The sequence below is a fragment of the Lepisosteus oculatus genome, unplaced genomic scaffold, assembly GCF_040954835.1.
Source record: "Lepisosteus oculatus isolate fLepOcu1 unplaced genomic scaffold, fLepOcu1.hap2 HAP2_SCAFFOLD_60, whole genome shotgun sequence".
Classification (NCBI taxonomy): Eukaryota; Metazoa; Chordata; class Actinopteri; order Semionotiformes; family Lepisosteidae; genus Lepisosteus; species Lepisosteus oculatus.
This window is the reverse complement of record NW_027168149.1, coordinates 402,506-422,982: the sequence shown is the minus strand read 5'-3', so window position 1 is coordinate 422,982 and position 20,477 is coordinate 402,506. Positions and strand designations below refer to the sequence as shown.

General features: G+C 49.2%; 7 non-coding genes and 1 pseudogene across 7 annotated transcripts; 4 read left to right on the top strand and 4 right to left on the bottom strand.

The window, feature by feature from the left end:
- Positions 1 to 1,278: 1,278 nt before the first annotated feature.
- Positions 1,279 to 1,360, bottom strand: trnas-gcu (transfer RNA serine (anticodon GCU)). Its single transcript has one exon. It is a non-coding gene; the product is annotated as a tRNA-Ser (tRNA).
- A 1,624-nt stretch (positions 1,361 to 2,984) lies between these two features.
- Positions 2,985 to 3,057, top strand: trnar-acg (transfer RNA arginine (anticodon ACG)). Its single transcript has one exon. It is a non-coding gene; the product is annotated as a tRNA-Arg (tRNA).
- Positions 3,058 to 7,043: 3,986 nt separating this feature from the next.
- On the bottom strand, positions 7,044 to 7,115 carry trnae-uuc (transfer RNA glutamic acid (anticodon UUC)). The gene has a single exon. It is a non-coding gene; the product is annotated as a tRNA-Glu (tRNA).
- A 4,294-nt stretch (positions 7,116 to 11,409) lies between these two features.
- LOC138231423 (U4 spliceosomal RNA) lies at positions 11,410 to 11,551 on the top strand. Its single transcript, XR_011186676.1, has one exon. It is a non-coding gene; the product is annotated as a U4 spliceosomal RNA (small nuclear RNA).
- Positions 11,552 to 12,373: 822 nt separating this feature from the next.
- On the bottom strand, positions 12,374 to 12,445 carry trnag-ucc (transfer RNA glycine (anticodon UCC)). The gene has a single exon. It is a non-coding gene; the product is annotated as a tRNA-Gly (tRNA).
- Positions 12,446 to 13,095: 650 nt separating this feature from the next.
- On the top strand, positions 13,096 to 13,237 carry LOC138231408 (U4 spliceosomal RNA). Its single transcript, XR_011186660.1, has one exon. It is a non-coding gene; the product is annotated as a U4 spliceosomal RNA (small nuclear RNA).
- An 822-nt stretch (positions 13,238 to 14,059) lies between these two features.
- Positions 14,060 to 14,131, bottom strand: trnag-ucc (transfer RNA glycine (anticodon UCC)). The gene has a single exon. It is a non-coding gene; the product is annotated as a tRNA-Gly (tRNA).
- Positions 14,132 to 14,781: 650 nt separating this feature from the next.
- LOC138231426 (U4 spliceosomal RNA) lies at positions 14,782 to 14,930 on the top strand (annotated as a pseudogene).
- Positions 14,931 to 20,477: the final 5,547 nt, after the last annotated feature.

Genomic DNA, 20,477 nt, shown 5'->3' with positions numbered 1-20,477 from the left:
TGATCAGCTAGGTAGTGAAACAGTCAGCTGCTTCTAAGCCTTAAACAGCTGCATCTCGGCGCTTCCACGGAGAGATGATTTGAAAGCCGAACATCGCCCATTGGGAACACCTTACTATCACTAGTTTAAGAGACTCTTAAGGTCTTGCAGAGGTGCCTGTCTAATAGCATGCACTTTGCAAGCTATAGGTGTTTAGGCTGAGGCAGAATGCCTGTTAACAAAATGTTTTTCTAAAGGTGTGTCCAAGTGGCTGCAAAAGGACAACACTCCTGGGGCGCCGTGGCTCAGCTCCTGCACTTGATTATAATGCCGATACGTGTCAAAGCAGTAATTTACGTCATCCTACCACTGCAACACGGGGAATAGAAAGAAATGAGCACACGCTACGAATCGTCTCAATCACTCCCTAGAGTCGTAAGGCGCATTGAAGGGTGCACCCCCATCATTAATCGTTGCGCCTCTGTGAAAGGAAAGCTCTTGGGCAGTCTTTGAAACAGCTCGGATGAAACACTTGATTGCTTCCATGTGCATCTGGAGCCCACTTCTTATTTTCACTTCACGCCGCCCAAAGCATTTCTAAAACAGGAGATTCGCGTTTGGGAATGCGCCCTGCCCTACAAATAAAACAGGTCTACGGCTCTGAAACCTGCTCCACGGAAAACAGCTCTGTTGCGCTTTTGATCAAAGGGAGATTCGCTGTTCTTACTTTTTGATGACATAACACCCAAAGGGGCTTCTTTGGAGCTGGATTCCAACCAGCAACCTTAAGTTTCTTGGCGGTATCCTTTACAGTCCTCTGTTCGGTCAACAAGGGACTGAAGGGGGCAGCTTTCCTCACACATACAGTGCAATGTACTGTATTGTTCCCCTTCATTGAATTCGCAGTTCTGCATCAGACCTCTAACTCGTTTCCTTAGCTTGGATTTAAGCCACGAAGCAGGCTTCTACTGTAGAAACGTCTAGAGGAATCACAAACTATTTGAGAGGCCACCATCCCAGGGGGAACTGACAAAGTCTATCCCTAAACACCTAGTGCAGTCTCTCAAGAGACTGTCAAAAACCGCTTTCTCCGTTTGCGTTGCGAGTAAGTGAAACCGCAGTCTCAACCCAGAGCCACTTGGCAGCAGCGGCACGTAAATACCGTTACTGTTACTGCTTGAGACTGACGTTAGCCTACTATACCATGTTCAGCCACCGCTAGAAAATGTACGGCTCTAGAACCTGAGCAAACGACAGGAGTGCCAACGCTGAACGGGCACACGTGTCAGACATGGAGAACGACGAGGATGGGATTCGAACCCATGCGTGCAGAGCACAATGGATTAGCAGTCCATCGCCTTAACCACTCGGCCACCTCGTCAACGACACTGGGCTGTCCGGACATGGGTTGGCGCACTCCAAATGATCTTTTTCTTTTTTTTCCCTCATACTCGAGGGTCATTTTCATGTTCCACATGCGATTTCAACATTTTCCTTGGGAGATGTCAAGCCAGCAAGCCACTGCTGTGGTTCAGTGGCCAGTGTGGAGTTCAGTGGCCCTGTTGTACACAGAAAGCACATTGAGCTCCTTGGACATGAAAAGTTCCAGATAAAAGCCATTTGTCACCCTTTCTCTTGGTGTTGATGTTGCTATTGTATGTAAAGGTGGCAACTTGCTCAGCGAGCAGGCGGAGCACACACCGAATGCAGATGTGTCTGAGTGGTGTGTCCAAGTGGCTGCAAAAGGACAGCTTTCCTGGGACGCCGTGGCTTAGTTGCTTAAGGCGCCTGTCTAGTAAACAGGAAACCCTAGTTCAGAATCCCAGCGGTGCCTTTTTTGTTCTGTCTTCTCGAACAGAACTGGTCATTATGGACAACTGCCTTCGGCTAGACTTAATTAAATGCAAGCATTCATTTCCTGTCTTGAACGACTTGATTTTCTTAAAATGGATGCAACTTGCAAAACATGAAATACAAACCTTCCTAATCAGCGCTTGCGGCTAGCAAAAAAAAAAAAGAAGTCAGCAATGTTTTTTTCTTTAACCTTAACCCTGCTAATGGAGAAGAGTTAAACGACCGAGTCTATGCAGCTTAAACGGTCCGCACGTCGGGTTCTTAGCTGAAAGGGTGGTAAATCACGCTCACCCCAGTCCTTAATCTTTTAAAGAGGATACAAAATTGAACCTAGTCGCCACATCACATACATCCTGTTCAACGATAAAAAGGTAACGTCTATCCTCGCTCCAGAGTAAATCTCACGTTGAGGGCATATTTTTTTCCACTTTACCATGAGTCCGGCTCGGCTGCACAGAGGCGAGAGCAGAGCAATGAGGTCACGGGGACAGGGGAGTCACACGCTGGCTGTTTGAACACGCGGAAGATCACTGAGGGATCCACAGTATGTGGACCCTCCGTGCGCCATCAGTCCGCACTCCGGACTCTGAATCCTGCCATCCGAGTTAAGATCTCGGCGGAACCTGAAGCGCAGTTCCTTCTTAAAATGTAATCTGGTGAGCATTTCTAGAATCGTACTTGTATAGATGCAGCCTTTAATGTGTTGCTAGGTTAAAATTGATGACTTCTTGAACTTCAGTAGGCAACTGCCCTCTTGGTTTCGGATTTAATGTCTTTATTACAGGGGCGCTTTTATGAAGACAGAGTCATGTTCAGGTACTTTGCTTGATGGAGGAAGCTCATTTCGGACTCTGTGATCTGCTCACCTGGAAAGGTCTGCTGTACTACTACAAGAGAGAAGTAGAGTCTGGAAGAAGGGACAATTTTATGATGCTTTGGAAGATAATGTTTTTTTTTCTTTGAAATCGAAATGAATCAGAATATCAGTGCAAAAGACAAACTCTTGGTTTGGTTTAAAGAGATATGGTTTTAAAACAGACAAAATGAAGAAAACAGGTGTTTCTCACTTTTAGAAAAGAATGAACCGGGGGTAATATTTTACTAGTTGCAGTGCTGATCTCACTGGGTTACAGTCCTGCAATGTCACACCAGGGCCAGTGGCGCAATGGATAACGCGTCTGACTACGGCTCAGGAGATTGCAGGTTCGACTCCTGCCTGGCTCGGGTCGTTTTTAAACGCATCGGGCTACTCCCTAAGCAGTCTGTGCTACTTACGGGCCTTCAAAAAAGACGCTTTTTTGGTGCTCTGTGCAAAAAGCGTCGACATCTGCTTCCAGCTGTAAAATGCCATTCGCGGACGCTGAAGAACTTATTTGCAAGGGAGCGGGTACAAGCAATTTGGCATTTTAAAACCACCAGGAACACCGAACAGGGGCGCTTCTTTGCTTGCGCCGAAACACAACGACAGGAGGTGGACAACGTAGTCGGCAGGATTCGAACCTCTTTCTGTCTATTATATACTAAATGTTCTCTTGTCTGTCTCTTGTTTGTATAGAACTGAATGTCCCTGACAATGTACTGTTAGTTTTAATTGAAGAACGGCATTTGTGTTCAAATATATCAGACAAGTTTACGTAACTGCTCATGCGACACTCAGTTGTAATTAGTCAAGAAATAAAGTCGAACAACAGCTGCGGGTTTGATTCTGAACGTATGAGATTTCAGCGCCTTTTACTTCCATTGACAAATGATAGAGATTCGAAGAGAGATCCTTCAGACCAGCAAGCAAACCCACGGCTATTTCGGTTTTCTATCTAGGCAACGTTGGTGTCTGCAATAGCATACATGAAAGCGTGATGCAATTTCTGTGGCTACATTTGTTGCACGTCATGCACAGTAAGAGTGTTTCTAACACCAAATAAAAAGTCAACAATTAGCGATCACGCCTTCTCCTCAGTTAACCCACTGAAACCCTTGCTGTTAACAGTTCTTTACTGCGTGGTTTACGAGCACCTACATATCGTGTCGGTTCTTTCAGCTTTATTCATTAGGTTTTCAAAGGCATAAGCCACCAGAGGTGCGAACGCAAAATGTGTGGTTATCTGAAGAATTGCTTTCAATGGCAGCGGGTCCAAGCGATTTAGCGTTTTTATAGTACCGGGAAAGGAGAAACGGCACTTTGCCTTTGCCGCGCAGGCACAAGGCGACGTGCGGCAGACGCCGGAGTCGGTAAATTCCGAACCTGCGCGGGGAAGCCCCAACGCACTTAACCACTCGGCCACGACAAAAGCGAGCTCGCTGCCGCCGCATTCCTCCTATAATCTAACACGGAGTGCGAGGTGGCTGCGGAAACCTTTTTAAAGTCGCTCTCCGTTAAAAAAAAAAATACCTTTCACAAGATTCGTGCCGGCAGACAGACACGCCTCAGAGGGTTTAAGGCTGGCTTCACGTTCAAATGATAAAGTCCCCCAGTCCGGATGTCAAAATGCAACTTTGGCAGACAGAAAAAACATCAACAAACCACAAATGGTTTTTACAAGCTGCACCACACTGCACTTTCAAAAGCATTTACATTCGTGTTAGACGCAGGAATTGCCTTTGATTTGCGCGCTTACGAACGCCATGGAAAACGAAACAAAACTAAAGCCCTCAGCTCCTGCACTTGATTATATTGCCGTTACGTGTCGAAGCAGGAATTTATGTCATCCTACCACTGCAACACGGGGAATAGAGAGAAATGAGTACACGCTACGAATTGTCTCTAATCAGTCCCTACAGTTGTAAGGCGCCTGGAAGCGTGCACCCCCATCATTAATCTTTGCGCATCTGTGCAAGGTAAACTCTGGAGCAGTCTTTGAAACGGCTCAAAGGAAACACGTGATTGATTCCATGTGCATCTGGGGTTCATTTCTTATTTACATTTAATTCAAGGGAAAGGCTTGGGTCAGTTTCAGACGGCCTCCAACAGCGAGATTCAAGCGCCCCACCTTCAGCCCAATCTGCGCAGCCAGAACGCCAACGGCTCCTATGCTCTCCGGGGTGCGGTTGTGACCCCGTAACCTAAAATGTTGGTGGCAGACAAATGGAGACTAACAGGTGACGTCCTAGGACATGACTACATTGTGGGGATGGTGACCATTGCTTGGAAAAGAGTGCGAGGCCCCTTTAGAAAAACATTTTGTTAACAGGCATTCTGCCTCAGCCTAAACACCTATAGCTTGCAAAGCGCATGCTATTAGACAGGCACCTCTGCAAGACCTTAAGAGTCTCTTAAACTAGTGATAGTAAGGTGTTCCCAATGGGTGATGTTCGGCTTTAAAATCATCTCTCCGTGGAAGCGCCGAGATGCAGCTGTTTAAGGCTTAGAAGCAGCTGACTGTTTCACTACCTAGCTGATCACTGTCAGTCAGGGAGCTTAGAGGTGAAAAGCCTGTCTGAGAGACAATTCGCCATCGATCAGTTCAATATGTTCCGTACCAGCTCGGCGCACCCGAGATCATCTTGGTAGCCGTGTAGCTCAGATGAGTGAGAGCTTGTGTGTATTTACCACCGTGATTGGATGCCGGCCCTTCTCAGGTCACAGTAAACCTTCTGCTCAAAAAAAGTGAGGTAAAACCTCACTCTGCACAGTAAAACCTAAAAAAGTGAGGTTTTATTTAATCTCTGACCAAGGGAAACGTTTCATTTTTTCAAAGAAATGTTTGTTAAAAAATAAAGTCATAGTTCCATGGGATTCAATCATAGACCGTGTGACATGGAAGTCAGGAACCTAACCCACTAAAGCACTACAGAAACATTATCGACAGACAATGTACAGCGTGTACTATTCTTGTGTTGCGGTACATGAATATAATTATATCGTTATTAATTTCTAATTTATAACTTTATTAACTTTATAAATTTATTAACGTTATTAATTAATTTCACGACGCACAGACAGAGCGTGGGGAGCCGCCGCCTGCAAACACGGCTCCAGGCAGGACTCCGCTCTGCAGGAGCCGCAGAGCAGAGGAGATGGGGGCAGCTTAGCTCCTGTGCAGAGACCTGAGCTGTTGTTGCTGCGGACGCTGTCTTTTCTGCACTCGGGGTAGGAGTGAATGTTGAGTTGCCCTTAGAAATGAAGCAGAGCACTTCAACGGCACGGGTGTGTGTGTGTGCGCCCTGGTGATTCTGGGAGACAGATCGAACCTGGGCTAAAAGAGAGGGGGCTTAGCCCTCTTCCATTTACTAGTTCAAAGTTGTACAACCCATTTGTATCTGCTAGGCGGCGCAGTCGTCGTGCACAAAGAACGCTTTGAAAAGCGTCAAAGGCAAGTCATTCTGAGTTGGTCGTTTGTGTTTTCCGTTCAGACGCGAAATGCTGAAATGATCTCTCGGCTCCTCGGTTGTCATTTCTGCTCCGTAAAGGAATCACAGCACGCGTCGGCTTCCAGCACGGTGGGTCGGGACACGATGCCGGGGGGTCGGAGAGAGCGATGTCTTCCTCGTTATTATAGGACCTGTCACCTGTCCCCACCTGTCACGCGGGAGACCGGGGTACATCAGGACGCGCATTGAAGTGAAAGAAGGATGCGCTGCGACATGCACTGTGCAGATCCCGCCACACTAAGAGGTGAGTGGGTCTGTTCGATCACAGCGCTAGGCGAATCCCCAATCCCCTTTTGTGCGTGGCGACAAAAGAAGTCTGTTTTCGCCCGGTTTCAAACCGGGGACCTTTCGCGTGTGAGGCGAACGTGATAACCACTACACTACGGAAACGGTGGTAAGACATGCCCAGCGGCCCAGTGCTGAGCTTCGCCAATGCGATTCAGCTGCTTCCAGTGCCTTTATTGGAGTGCGCTGATGGACCGTGCTCTCTCTCCAGAGACCAGCACGCCTGTCATGGACGGAGCAGGAAAGGCGGCGTCACATTCTACAGCCCTCTCCACGCAATCGACGAAATCGGGCTGCTGACGTGGAGAAAATCGCCTCTCCAGAAAGTGCAAATATCATCTTGGAGAGTATAGATCCTATTGCCGAAGGTCAGCCCTGTCTACCAGAGTAACCCTCCCACCTCCTGCAGCGATGGTCAGCTGGTCTCACACGCGAGAAGTTTCGGCTGGAAACAAGCGCCCCCTCTTCTCGCACGTTTTGCACGTTCGAGTAGTTTTAATGCGGCTCCTTCGTACACGGTGCTGATCTTTTGGAAAGCAGGAGGCAAAACTGACACGTTCCCATACCGGGAGTCGAACCAGGGCCGCCTGGGTGAAAACCAGGAATCCTAACCACTAGACCATATGGCAGCGAACAACCCTCCTGTTCCCGGCATCATGCAAGCAAACTACATAAATATGAGAAAACGCAAGAGAGTTGTCACTCAAAGTGTCGAAGGGTCGATGTATACTGGGACTCAGTTGAAATGCAACGTCAGGACTTTTCCGTTTATGTCACACGAAGAGAGCACAGCCTTTTCCGCCCTGCCACGTGTGTATCGGTAACTCGCCGTGATCGTATAGTGGTCAGTACTTTGCGTTGTGGCCGCAACAACCCTGGTTCAAATCTGGGTCACGGCAGAATAGGGGCGTCTGCTTTTACTACTTGCATGAATGAAGGCAAAAAAAAGCCAATCGATGTGAACGAACGGCGCTTTACAGAGGAGTACTGCCTGACTGGATCGTTGATGAACGACAGAGGCCACTCCGACCTCTTCTCGGGTTTCTTCAATGACTTACTAAGGATCTTCTTCACATTCGCCCATGCAGGGGAAGCCAGTTACACCAAAGCAAACGCAGGAAAGTGCATTTCATGCAGAGACCAGGAGGGACCTGTTTACACCAAGAGTGGTCGGAGTATGGAACAATGCGCCCAGCCCTGTTGCTGGAGTCGATTCTTGATTAGATTTTGGGCTCACTAAGAGGCCCCCGCTGGGTACTAATCTTTCTGTTGTTCTCGCAGGTGTTGCGCTGCTTTTGAGCCGACAGCTCGTCTTGTTCTGTCGGGACAGCCCAATTGCAAATGATCGGCTCCAGGTACAGAAAAAACGTGCGTTTGGTACAAGAGTGCATGAACGCACCGGAAGTACATTGGGAACAAATGACTGGTGGTTCAAGACCTCTGTGAAGTGCAGGAGCGTGCAAGAAGAGGCTGTTTGCATCCAGTCTCGAACCTGGGACCTTTCGCATGTTAGGCAAACATGATAACCACTACACTACGGAAACCTGTACGGTTTGTTGCTGGTGTATCGCTTGCGTTTCGGGCTGAGAAAGGGACGCGTCATTTTAGGCAGGGGGCGCTGGAGAGAGGAACAAAGGGAGCGATGAAACAAAATGCCGAAACCCGGGATCGAGCCAGGGACCTTTAGAACATACTCTCACGAATCGTTAGAATATGTGCGTTTGATCATCAATTGCGTAACAACCACATTCGTTCGACTTGAGCCATCAAGCTCATAGTTTTCAAATCTTGAAAGCTGTCATTGAGCACATCATAGTCTGCAGTACGCCCCGTAACTTGCGTACTTCAACAGAAAGAAGAGCAGACAGCTCCATAAATATGCGAGGCGCAGAGAGTGCAAGGCGAGCCGCACACGTTTCGGTGGCTGAGAGAGGGCAGTTTTTGCTTCTGCATTTCCCAAGTAAGGACGCATGACAACAAGCGATTGCGGTGCTCATTTACGACATAGTGGTGATGAGTTTTCAGTACGTGTTCTTTTGAACGAGCAATGAGGTTGCTGCCTTGGACAGCTGACTGCACGCTCTCATTGTGCCACGTGATGAGTATTCACCAGGCTCGTTCAGTCATTAGTCACATTCCATCGTTTGCTATAAGCAGATGCTGCAAGGTGATGTGGATATCAGTTCTCAGTCTTGTGGACGAGGACAAAAAGAGCACACAAGGGCTCAGCCGGGAGTTGAACCCGGGACCTCCCACACCCTAAGCGAGAATCATACCCCTAAACCAATGAGCCACGGCAGCACTTTCTATTTTATCCTGTCAGCGAGCTTGAGGACGGGGGAGAGGCGTCATTCGCTCGTCCAGTCAGACCTTTAGCTTGCATGGTACAGCGCTCGCTTTGCATGCGAGAGGTAGCGGGATCGTTTCCCACGTCCTCCAGGTGTGTGCTTAGAGCTTGATGTGCTGAAAGGTGTCCTTTAGCCTGTGGTCACACCTTGCATGGAGAGCGTCATGCAGCTGTCAATCATTTCGCAGCCACGCCCCCTCTTCATCTTCTCTCTGCCTTAAGCGTCTCCGCCACTCTCTCTTGACATTTCATGTCAGCATGTCAGAAGTCCGAGTGACGTTTTTAATGGCTGAGTGAGGGCACGATGCTGAAGCAGAGAGGCCACTTCAGCCAGAGAGACTTGTGCTAGGTGAGATCTGAAAAACGGACTCGCAACAGAAACAGACCAAAAAAGTATCGGTGAGATCAAAAGGCAAATGCAACATCCAGCAGAGGGCGTCTGAAGATTAGGGAACGGGCGACTGAAATCCATATGAGGCAAACTTTCCGGCTGTGCACTGCAGCTGGCCTCGTTGGCGTAGTTGGTAGCGCGTCAGTCTCTTTATCTGAAGGTCCTGAGTTTGATCCTCACACGGGGCATGGCTGCTTGCTCTTTTCAAACACTTGCGGCAACTGTTCGCTCATAACCACGTCTGGAATGCGTGACCTTTACACGGGGGAGAAGCAATGCCGCATCCCTTTTCTAAAGAACATTCATATTCAGAAATAAGTCAAGAAATTTGCCATTACTTTTGCTGTCAGCCTGCCCATGTTGCCAAAGAAAGATTCACTCGGCGTCAACATGACAGAAAAGCGATCACTTGAAAACACTGTTCCACACTCCGTAAGCAAGAACTTCAGTGTTTGCAGTCACCCGATATGCCGATAGTCAAAGGAGCACAAAACACGAAGCGTCAAAAGACAAGATGAGTTGATGGAAAGAGCGTTGAATTGATGAGCACAAAAGTTCAGCTCGTACAATAGGCAACGAAGGTCCCGGCGTCATCATCGCACTTGAAAGGACTGCCTTGCAGACTAAGGGCAGTGGGAGGTTGCTGTTTTGAGATGGAGGCATTGGGATGGTGGGCCGAGATCTATTCTTCTTAAGGAATTCTTCATCGTGAAAGATCGGTCCACAGGTCATCCAAAGAACTTACAAATTTTTTGGACTCAGGGAATCACGTCTTGAAAATACGGCTTGGACGCGTAACGGCATTCTATCCAACTATCCAACTGCAGGACTTGAGGGTTTTTTGTGCTTTGTTCTGTTTTCGTTGACATCGCATTCGTAAGAGCGTCAAAAAAGGCAATTCCAGCATCTAACACGAATAAAAGGGCTATTGAAACTGCAGGGCTGCGCAGCTTCTAAAATCCTTGCACACAATTCTCCGTTATTGTTACTTCCTTCTTTCTGTCTAACAAAGTTCCCTTTTCCTAACCGGACGGGGAGACTTTATCATTCCAACTTGAAGCCAGCCTTAAGTCCTCTGAGGCGCATTTGTCTGCTAGCATGCTTTTGTGAAAGTTCAAATTTGGACAAACACAATCTGTGGCGTTTAGCGTGACATAGTCTTGCAGGCATCGTGCTGTCTCACTGCAATACTATACCGCTGGAGGAAACAGTCCATCTGGCCATGAAACTCATTTGAACGTCTAGCTACAGCAATATCATGATTTATTCAGGATGTGTGGAATCAGCACGTCCCGGAGACAGCTTCCGAAATCGTGAGCATTCTCTGGTGGTGTCCTGCTGGGATCCTGTGGGCGTGTGTTGGTGGTATAGTGGTGAGCATGCAAAAGCCACTGCATTGGTCAGGAATCGAACCCGAGCCTCTTACTTGGCAGGCAAGAATTCTTCCACTGAACCACCAATGCTCAATACCTGTACCTTCAAAAAAGACGCTTTTTTGGTGCTCTGTTCAAAAAGCGTCGACATCTGTTTCCAGCTGCAAAATGCCATCCGCGGACGCTGAAGAATTTATTTATTTAGACACCGCTCAGAATCCCCTGTAAGATTCTCCCTCAGTTCCTTTGAGCAGTGTTTTACCTCTTTCAAAAGGTTTCACTTTCCTAGTCACATTCCAAGGCTCATCGAACCCGGGCTGTTTCCTCCAGCGGTATAGTATTGCAGTGAGACAGCAAGATGCCTGCAAGACTATGTCACGCTAAACGCCACAGATTGTGTTTGTCCGTTCGTGTCAGTCGTCCTGCAACCACGGGAAGTGGGACACAAACATGCTGCAATGCTTTCAAGACGTTAGGATTTGTTTGTGTAACATCCGAGAAGAGTACTTGTGGCTTGAATGTGAACTGTACGTGCCCGCCCCCTTTCCTCTGTAGTGCATGAGTTCCTCCCGGCACGCCCTTCGTCATTGTTCTGTCATCTTGTATTTAAAGGCTTGTATTTCTGCTGCTGAAAATAAGCAACGGTTTTCTCACAACGCCCTTTGTTTCCGACGGAGCCCTTGTCTGTCATGAAATTCTTCAAAACCTCAAACTAGAAGAAGACGACAAATATGAAGCGTTACCGCAACGACATGCCATGAGACGATCGATAACGATTTCCATAGGATCCCCGCGGTTGCCTGGCAACCGTCAGCTTTGCGCAGTGGCAGTATCGTAGCCTGTGAGGTTTAGCCGAGGCGCGATTATTGCTAGTTGAAAACTTTTCCCAATACCCCGCTTCCGCCGGTTTGCAATACAATCGGCGAAAGCAATTTTTGACAGTTTCGTCAGAGACTGAGCAAGGTGTTTAAAGACAGATTTGGTCATGGTGACATCATGGTAGAAAGAAACGAGCTTGTTACGTCTCAACAGAAACGCTCCTTAGCTCTTTCAGCGTTATGCAGAGAACAGCGTCTGTCGAGATCACTTTTGAGTCAGCGCGAAACGCCGTGTGCTGTCAGTTTGATTTCATATTGCTCGTAGCGGCGCCCGGCTTTTGTCTGTCAAACGTTAGGTTGCGCTTCTTCATGCTGCATCGTCGGCATGAGTGGAGCTTTTTAAACGTCTGTACTTACTGCGCCCCATAAGAAATGGTTTGTCCCCGTTCAAAAGAGATTGTGCGATGTCCTGCAGCGTTCGCAAAGCAAACCTTTGACAGTTTGAAAAGAGGAATTTATTCTGCTTCCTGTGCGTGCAGTAGTTACAAAGTTGAACGTCTTTACACGATGTGCTGCAGTTTTCAGTGGGCGGGCTTTGTCAGATGGCTTGGAAAAACGCACTGAGACATCACGAGCAGTGTCCGGCATGTTTTCTGTGTATAGCTGTCTTTTAACGCATACAGAATTCATTCGAAATCATTGATTTCTCCTATTAACAAGGGTCCCTTTTTGAACCTGCCAGAAGCATTCTTTCAATGTAACAGATTTACTCCGGGGAAAGGCAGCATGACATTGAAAGTAGCTCAAGCTTTCAGCACCCGTATCGGACTGCGTGTATGCAGACACCGCTCAGAATCCCCTGTAAGATTCTCCTTCAATTCCGTTTTGCTCTTTCAAAAGGCTTCGCTTTGCTAGTCACAATCCAAGGCTCATGACAGCATTTGGAACCAATCGGCACTGCGTTGGCCGGGAATCGAACCCGGGTCAACTGCTTGGAAGGCAGCTATGCTCACCACTATACCACCAACGCACGCCCACAGGCGCCCTGCAGGACACCACCAGAGAATGCTCACGATTTCGGAAGCTGTCTCCGGGACGTGCTGATTCCACACATCCTGAATAAATCATGATATTGTTAGTTGCTGTAGCTAGACGTTCAAATGAGTTTCATGGCCAGATGGACTGTTTCCTCCAGCGGTATAGTATTGCAGTGAGACAGCACGATGCCTGCAAGACTATGTCACGCTAAACGCCACAGATTGTGTTTGTCCGTTCGTGTCAGTCGTCCTGCAGCCACGGGAAGTGGGACACAAACATGCTGCAATGCTTTCAAGACGTTAGGATTTGTTTGTGTAACATCCGAGAAGAGTACTTGTGGCTTGAATGTGAACTGTACGTGCCCGCCCCCTTTCCTCTGTAGTGCATGAGTTCCTCCCGGCACGCCCTTCGTCATTGTTCTGTCATCTTGTATTTAAAGGCTTGTATTTCTGCTGCTGAAAATAAGCAACGGTTTTCTCACAACGCCCTTTGTTCCCAACGGAGCCCTTGTCTGTCATGAAATTCTTCAAAACCTCAAGCTAGAAGAAGAAGACGACAAATATGAAGCGTTACCGCAACGACATGCCATGAGACGATCGATAACGATTTCCATAGGATCCCCGCGGTTGCCTGGCAACCGTCAGCTTTGCGCAGTGGCAGTATCGTAGCCTGTGAGGTTTAGCCGAGGCGCGATTATTGCTAGTTGAAAACTTTTCCCAATACCCCGCTTCCGCCGGTTTGCAATACAATCGGCGAAAGCAATTTTTGACAGTCTCGTCAGAGACTGAGCAAGGTGTTTAAAGACAGATTTGGTCATGGTGACATCATGGTAGAAAGAAACGAGCTTGTTACGTCTCAACAGAAACGCTCTTTAGCTCTTTCAGCGTTATGCAGAGAACAGCGTCTGTCGAGATCACTTTTGAGTCAGCGCGAAACGCCGTGTGCTGTCAGTTTGATTTCATATTGCTCGTAGCGGCGCCCGGCTTTTGTCTGTCAAACGTTAGGTTGCGCTTCTTCATGCTGCATCGTCGGCATGAGTGGAGCTTTTTAAACGTCTGTACTTACTGCGCCCCATAAGAAATGGTTTGTCCCCGTTCAAAAGAGATTGTGCGATGTCCTGCAGCGTTCGCAAAGCAAACCTTTGACAGTTTGAAAAGAGGAATTTATTCTGCTTCCTGTGCGTGCAGTAGTTACAAAGTTGAACGTCTTTACACGATGTGCTGCAGTTTTCAGTGGGCGGGCTTTGTCAGATGGCTTGGAAAAACGCACTGAGACATCATGAGCAGTGTCCGGCATGTTTTCTGTGTATAGCTGTCTTTTAACGCATACAGAATTCATTCGAAATCATTGATTTCTCCTATTAACAAGGGTCCCTTTTTGAACCTGCCAGAAGCATTCTTTCAATGTAACAGATTTACTCCGGGGAAAGGCAGCATGACATTGAGAGTAGCTCAAGCTTTCAGCACCCGTATCGGACTGCGTGTATGCAGACACCGCTCAGAATCCCCTGTAAGATTCTCCTTCAATTCCGTTTTGCTCTTTCAAAAGGCTTCGCTTTGCTAGTCACAATCCAAGGCTCATGACAGCATTTGGAACCAATCGGCACTGCGTTGGCCGGGAATCGAACCCGGGTCAACTGCTTGGAAGGCAGCTATGCTCACCACTATACCACCAACGCACGCCCACAGGCGCCCTGCAGGACACCACCAGAGAATGCTCACGATTTCGGAAGCTGTCTCCGGGACGTGCTGATTCCACACATCCTGAATAAATCATGATATTGTTAGTTGCTGTAGCTAGACGTTCAAATGAGTTTCATGGCCAGATGGACTGTTTCCTCCAGCGGTATAGTATTGCAGTGAGACAGCACGATGCCTGCAAGACTATGTCACGCTAAACGCCACAGATTGTGTTTGTCCGTTCGTGTCAGTCGTCCTGCAGCCACGGGAAGTGGGACACAAACATGCTGCAATGCTTTCAAGACGTTAGGATTTGTTTGTGTAACATCCGAGAAGAGTACTTGTGGCTTGAATGTGAACTGTACGTGCCCGCCCCCTTTCCTCTGTAGTGCATGAGTTCCTCCCGGCACGCCCTTCGTCATTGTTCTGTCATCTTGTATTTAAAGGGTTGTATTTCTGCTGCTGAAAATAAGCAACGGTTTTCTCACAACGCCCTTTGTTCCCAACGGAGCCCTTGTCTGTCATGAAATTCTTCAAAACCTCAAGCTAGAAGAAGAAGACGACAAATATGAAGCGTTACCGCAACGACATGCCATGAGACGATCGATAACGATTTCCATAGGATCCCCGCGGTTGCCTGGCAACCGTCAGCTTTGCGCAGTGGCAGTATCGTAGCCTGTGAGGTTTAGCCGAGGCGCGATTATTGCTAGTTGAAAACTTTTCCCAATACCCCGCTTCCGCCGGTTTGCAATACAATCGGCGAAAGCAATTTTTGACAGTCTCATAAGTCTTATGAGAGGAAAGGCAAAAACTACAGGGAAGTCCTGCCCAGGCCAGCACTCCCACGGTCTCCCAACTACAGGAGCAGTGCTCCAAGCAGCTGCTTGACCCGCCAGGTAAAGCACACCCCCTTTTCATCCCTGAAGAAGAGTGGATCTCCCTGTCCGGTAATGAATGGGAGTCCTTTCTGTGCACCCTGGTACCTCAGGGGGTCCAGGAATACCACCCCATGGTGGTGGGAGGGGGTCCAGGTGGCAGAAGTGCAGGTTGATGATGTAATTCTTAGCCTCAGCTCTGAGAAGTCCATAATCAGTGAAGGTCTGTTCGAGGACCTGTCGCCAAGCTGTCAAGTGACCCTGGTGACGCAGTCACAGGTTCTGTGGTGGGCACCCCCATCTCATAGGTCCATTTGGAGCAAAGGAAGCTGTGTAGCTTCCATCTCCATCGGAAAAAGGAAGTTTGCTCACTACTTCCTATTGGAAGTACCTATTGGTTCGACTGGGCGCCCAGCTGGACACAGTAAACAGTGTGCTGTGGACACGGGTGGACCCAGATGCCCACTCTCTAAGCGGTGACCCCGAGAACATTCGGTCAGGTCAGACGATTCCTCAGGCCTGCCAGGTAGTAAACGAATCGGACCTGATCGTTCCTGCGTCAACAGCAGGGTTTCCAGTACGCCTTGTCCTAAAGAAGGGACAGAGAATGGACGCTGAGATGGTTTTCTTCCAACCATCAGCTCAGTTTATCAGACTGAACCTAGCAGTCTGTTGTACCCCCAGACTGGAACGGAATGGCCGAGCCACCTGCCTGTTGGTGCAGAACATAGCAAAACAAGATGTCAAAATCCCTGCTCGCACTGACATGGGACTGGTAATTGACAATGGTTTCTATGATTTCGAACTAGCCATCCCAGTACTGGGGCAGCTCCCTGGTCCCTTGGCCAGGGAGGGGGGAACCGAGCAGGTGTACTACACCTACCCCCGGCGGATGATTGCAATTATGCCAATAGAGGGATTCTGCAACCAGGAGGTGTGCAGGGTGGACCTTAGCGATAAGGATGAGATGGTTGTGTACACAGTACACGCAGGTGTTCCGATGGACCACTCAGCCGAGAGTACGACCCGGGATACCGCCATGCCGTCAAAAGCGGGGTTCCTAGAGCAGGTACAGGAACAGGTTGGCAAGGCAGATGCCCTGGAAACGGAAAGCCAGCGTCAGCAGCTGCGTCAGAATTTCCAGGATTTCCGGGAAGTGTTTGCACGGGACGCCTATGACTGCGGGGTGACGGATTTGAACACAGTGCGCATTCCAACGGCCCCTGGCGCCCGCCCAACCTATGTCAGGCAGTATCGCATTCCCCTCACGGCATACGAGTCCATAAAGCAGACGTTGGATGCTCTACTAGAGCGTCAGATCATAAGGGAGTGTAACTCCACTTATAACTCCCCACTGTGGCCGGTGCTGAAACCCAATGGTAAATGGCGTCTGACCATTGACTACCGGCAGCTGAATAAACAGGTTCCTTTGTCACGATGGCCAATGATCTACCTAGATCAGGAGTTAGCCAAGGTGACAACAGCGAAATATTTCACCACAGTGGATGTGGCCAATGGGTTCTGGACCCTTAAGGTAGAACCAACAGACCAGTACAAACTGGCCTTTTCCTTTGGAAACAGGCAGTTCACCTGGAATCGATGCCCCTTTGGGTATTCCAACTCCCCAGCGGAGTTCAACATATTTCTGCACAAAGCCATGAGTGATGCAGCCGCCAGGGGCAACCTGGTCTATGTGGACGATATTCTGATGAGGAGTCAGACCTGGGAAGAACACATGGCCGAGATCAGGCATGTGTTGACCCAGCTCTCCTGTGCAGGGGCCAAACTGTCCCTGGCTAAGGGACAGTGGTGTAGGACCCAAGTGGAGTACGTGGGACTGTTGGTTGGAGCCCAAGGCATACAGCCACAGTCCAGCAGAGTCCAAGCTATCCAGAATATGAAGTCGCCCACTAACCTGTCTGAACTGCGCAGCTTTCTGGGAGTATGTAATTATTCCCAGCAGTCCATTGAGGATTACGCTGAAATAGCAAGGCCCCTCCACAAGCTGTTGCAGAAAGACGTGCCCTTTGAGTGGGGGCCTTCCCCAGAACAGGCTGTGATGGAGCTGAAGCGCAGACTCGGTAGTGCGCCGAGCTTGGCCTACCCTGACAAAAATAAGGTCTTCTACCTTGAAGCAGGGTTCTCAGAGCACTGCCTTGGGGCTGCTCTGAGTCAGGAATATAACCAAGAGTGAAGGGTGGTGGCATATGCCAGTCGAGCCCTGAGCCCAGTGGAGCAAAAGTTCTTGGACTGCGAGAAGGCCCTGTTGTCTACGGTCTGGTCGGTAGAACACTTCCGTAGTTATGTTGGGGGACAAAAGATCATCATCGAAACCTGCCACCAACCTGTGACATTCCTGCATAGCCAGAGACTGAAAGCGGGCAGGGTGTCAAATAGCAGGATTGTGGCATGAATGATGGCCCTACAAGGCTATGAGATAGAGGTACGTTATGCACAGAGCAAGAAAATGTACCTGGGACAGGGCCTGGCTTTGGGCCAAGTGTGTCACGGCTGTGACACTGACATGGAAGCTCCAGAAACAATTCCCGCTGCTGAGCTACCGAACAATCATCGGTACTATGATGAGAACGTGGGCCAGGGCTTACCCATGGCCTATGTTGACGGTTGCTCTTTTCGCCACGAACAGCAGGTGCTAGCAGGGGTAGGAGTAGTCTGGCAAGACAATACTCCCTGTGGGCCGACCCGCTATAAGCTAGGACCAAAGACTAGTCAGTATGCGGAAGTAGCTGGGGTGCTGATCACCCTCCAGCAGGCCCTGACACATGGCCTTAAACAGTTTGTCATCTGTAGTGACTCGAACTACGCCCGACATAGCTTCGTGTCTCACGTTCCGTATTGGAAGGGTAACGGCATGAAAAATGCCCGGGGCAAGGAAGTAAAGAACAAAGAGTTGTTCCTGGCCAGTGACAAGCTCACGACCGAGGCTGGAATGATGGTTTACTGGAGGAAGGTGAAGGGACACTCCCAGGTGAAGGGACCCGACAAAGACGGGAATGATGAGGCCGACCGGTTGGCCAAATCTGGCGCCTTAGAGGGTGAACCCTGGCAGTTCCAGCAGGAATGGCTACCCCCAGAATTCGTGGCTGAGGTCAAGGCGGTCACCCGAAGCAGGGCTAGACAGGATGTCGGAGCTGACCCTCAATCTGTAGTGCTTGGGTCACAGGGTTTTAACACCGATCTTGCGGAAATGCAGAAACAGGACCCAGCAATTGGGCAAATGTATCAGCATATCGCTGACCCAGTGCGTCAACCTCTTTCGGAGCAGGTGCTGAGCCAGTCTCTGGAGCTGAAGGAGCTGGCAGAGGTGAAAGACAACCTAAAAATTATAAAGGGGTTGTTGGTTTGTGTACCAGTTGCACAAGGTGTCCCAAAGTGGGTAGTTCCCCACTGTCATCGGGGGGTCATGATCCAACACGCTCATGACGAACCCTGTGGGGGTCACCGGGGAATCAAGGCTACATACGACACTATCCAGCAGGTGGCATTCTGGCCTCACATGGGCCAAGACATCGCCGCGTATGTAAAGGGGTGTCTGACGTGTAGCCAGTTCCAACCATCACGGCCCTTGCACCGTGCACCACTCCAGAAAAAGGGCATGACATTCACCTGGTCCAATCTTCAAATGGATTGGGTGGGGCCGCTGGTGAGGTCATCCAGAGGGAACAAATATTTCCTCACTGTTACGTGTGCATTCACAAAATGGATTGAGTGCCTCCCAGCACCCAACGACACGGCAGAGACAACTGCAGTGCTGTTGGTGAACCATGTGTTCAGTCGATGGGGATTCCCCCTGACCATGGTCTCGGATCGGGGAACCCATTTCACAGCTACAGTAATGGCAACCCTGTGGAATATGCTTGGGGTCAAGACCCAGTTGCATATCTCCTACCACCCTCAATCCTCGGACCAGGCAGAAAGGGCAAACCGAACGGTGGTTAGTATGCTCAAAAAGTTTGTCTCCAACAGCAGTAGGGACTGAGACATTAAGCTGCCCCTGGTTCTGATGGCCATCCGAGCTACGCCCCATTGCTCTACGGGGGTCCCACCTTTTGAGATGATGACAAGTCGGAAGATGACTCTTCCCCTACACTGTCTTTATGGGGTGGAGGACCTGAGCACGACGGGGGCTGCTACGGCCCATCAGTATGTGTCAGACCTGCGAGCACATCTGCAGGCAACCTTTGCTTTTGCCCAGAACAATCTGGGAAGGAGTGCAGAGGGTAGGAAAGCATACTATGACTGAAAGGCAGTTAACCAGGAACTCCAAGTAGGAGACAAGGTCCTGTACTTCCAATTTGCCAAACCCACAGGGGTGGCCCGGAAGTACTTACCCAGTTGGACAGGACCCCACGAGATTGTCGATAAGGTATCACCGGTAGCTTATCGAATTCAGATTGAGAAGGGAAGGCAATCTCTGGTCTACAAGTGGGTGCATCGCAACCACCTCCGGTTGTATCGCCCACCTCAAATGGCGCCGGAGAACACAGAATAGGGTTAAACGTCCAAACCCGATCAAAGAGGGGGGTGCCCCTTTGTAGCTGCAGGCAGTTAGGTACTGTACTGTAGGTCCTGCTAGGAAAATATATTCAAAATTATAGTGGAACTGTACCATGTGCCTCATCTATGTTCCAGAATGGGAATCCTAAAACTGCCACGGCTGGTCCTGACAGTACTGTGGATCGCCTCGACACAGCCCCTTGAAGTTGTGGAACCTGGTCCTCCTACCGGCATAGTCCTGCAGGAAACCATAGTCCTCTCCATGGAAATCTTTATGGTACAATCTTTTTTTTTTCTTATAAAATATACTTTATTCCGAAAAAAAACACATCTCAAAAGGAAACATCTCACACGATAACACTCCACAAAATTAAAACATCGGCGGAACGGCGGTGATTGTCCGTTATCAATCCTTGCAAGGGTGGGCGTATTTGCGCTATTATGAGAGTCCCTCCAAACCCTACCGCTTGCTGTAAACCATTAATCCCTGTACAGGGTCCATAGGCCTTTCCAGCGCTCCTTTGCCGTGGGGAAACCCCATTTAGCAACGTCGCGCTTCATCCTCCTCCTGAGGTCCGCCAGGATCCTCTCTTCCAGCTCCCTCGCTCCCCACTTGTTGTTGTGCCGGATGAGATTGTTCCTCGCGTCCCACAGGCCTTTCTTTGTGAGGGACAGCAGCAGCCACATCAGGAACTGCGTCCCCCTGTCCAGTCCGGTAGGTGCCAGCCCCAGCAGAATGTACTGGTAGCTGAGCACCGCATTCGTTTCCAGGAGTTGCATTATGTTGTCCATTCTGCCCCACGCCGCCTTGGCGAAGGGGCAGCTCCTTCACTTTATTAAGATACTGAAGAAAGATGTGGAGACGGGGGTTTGAATTTAATCCTTTCTGTAGGGGGTTTAGACTTTCAAGTCACAAGCTGGGGTTTATGGCAGGAAAGGGGGGTTAACTGAT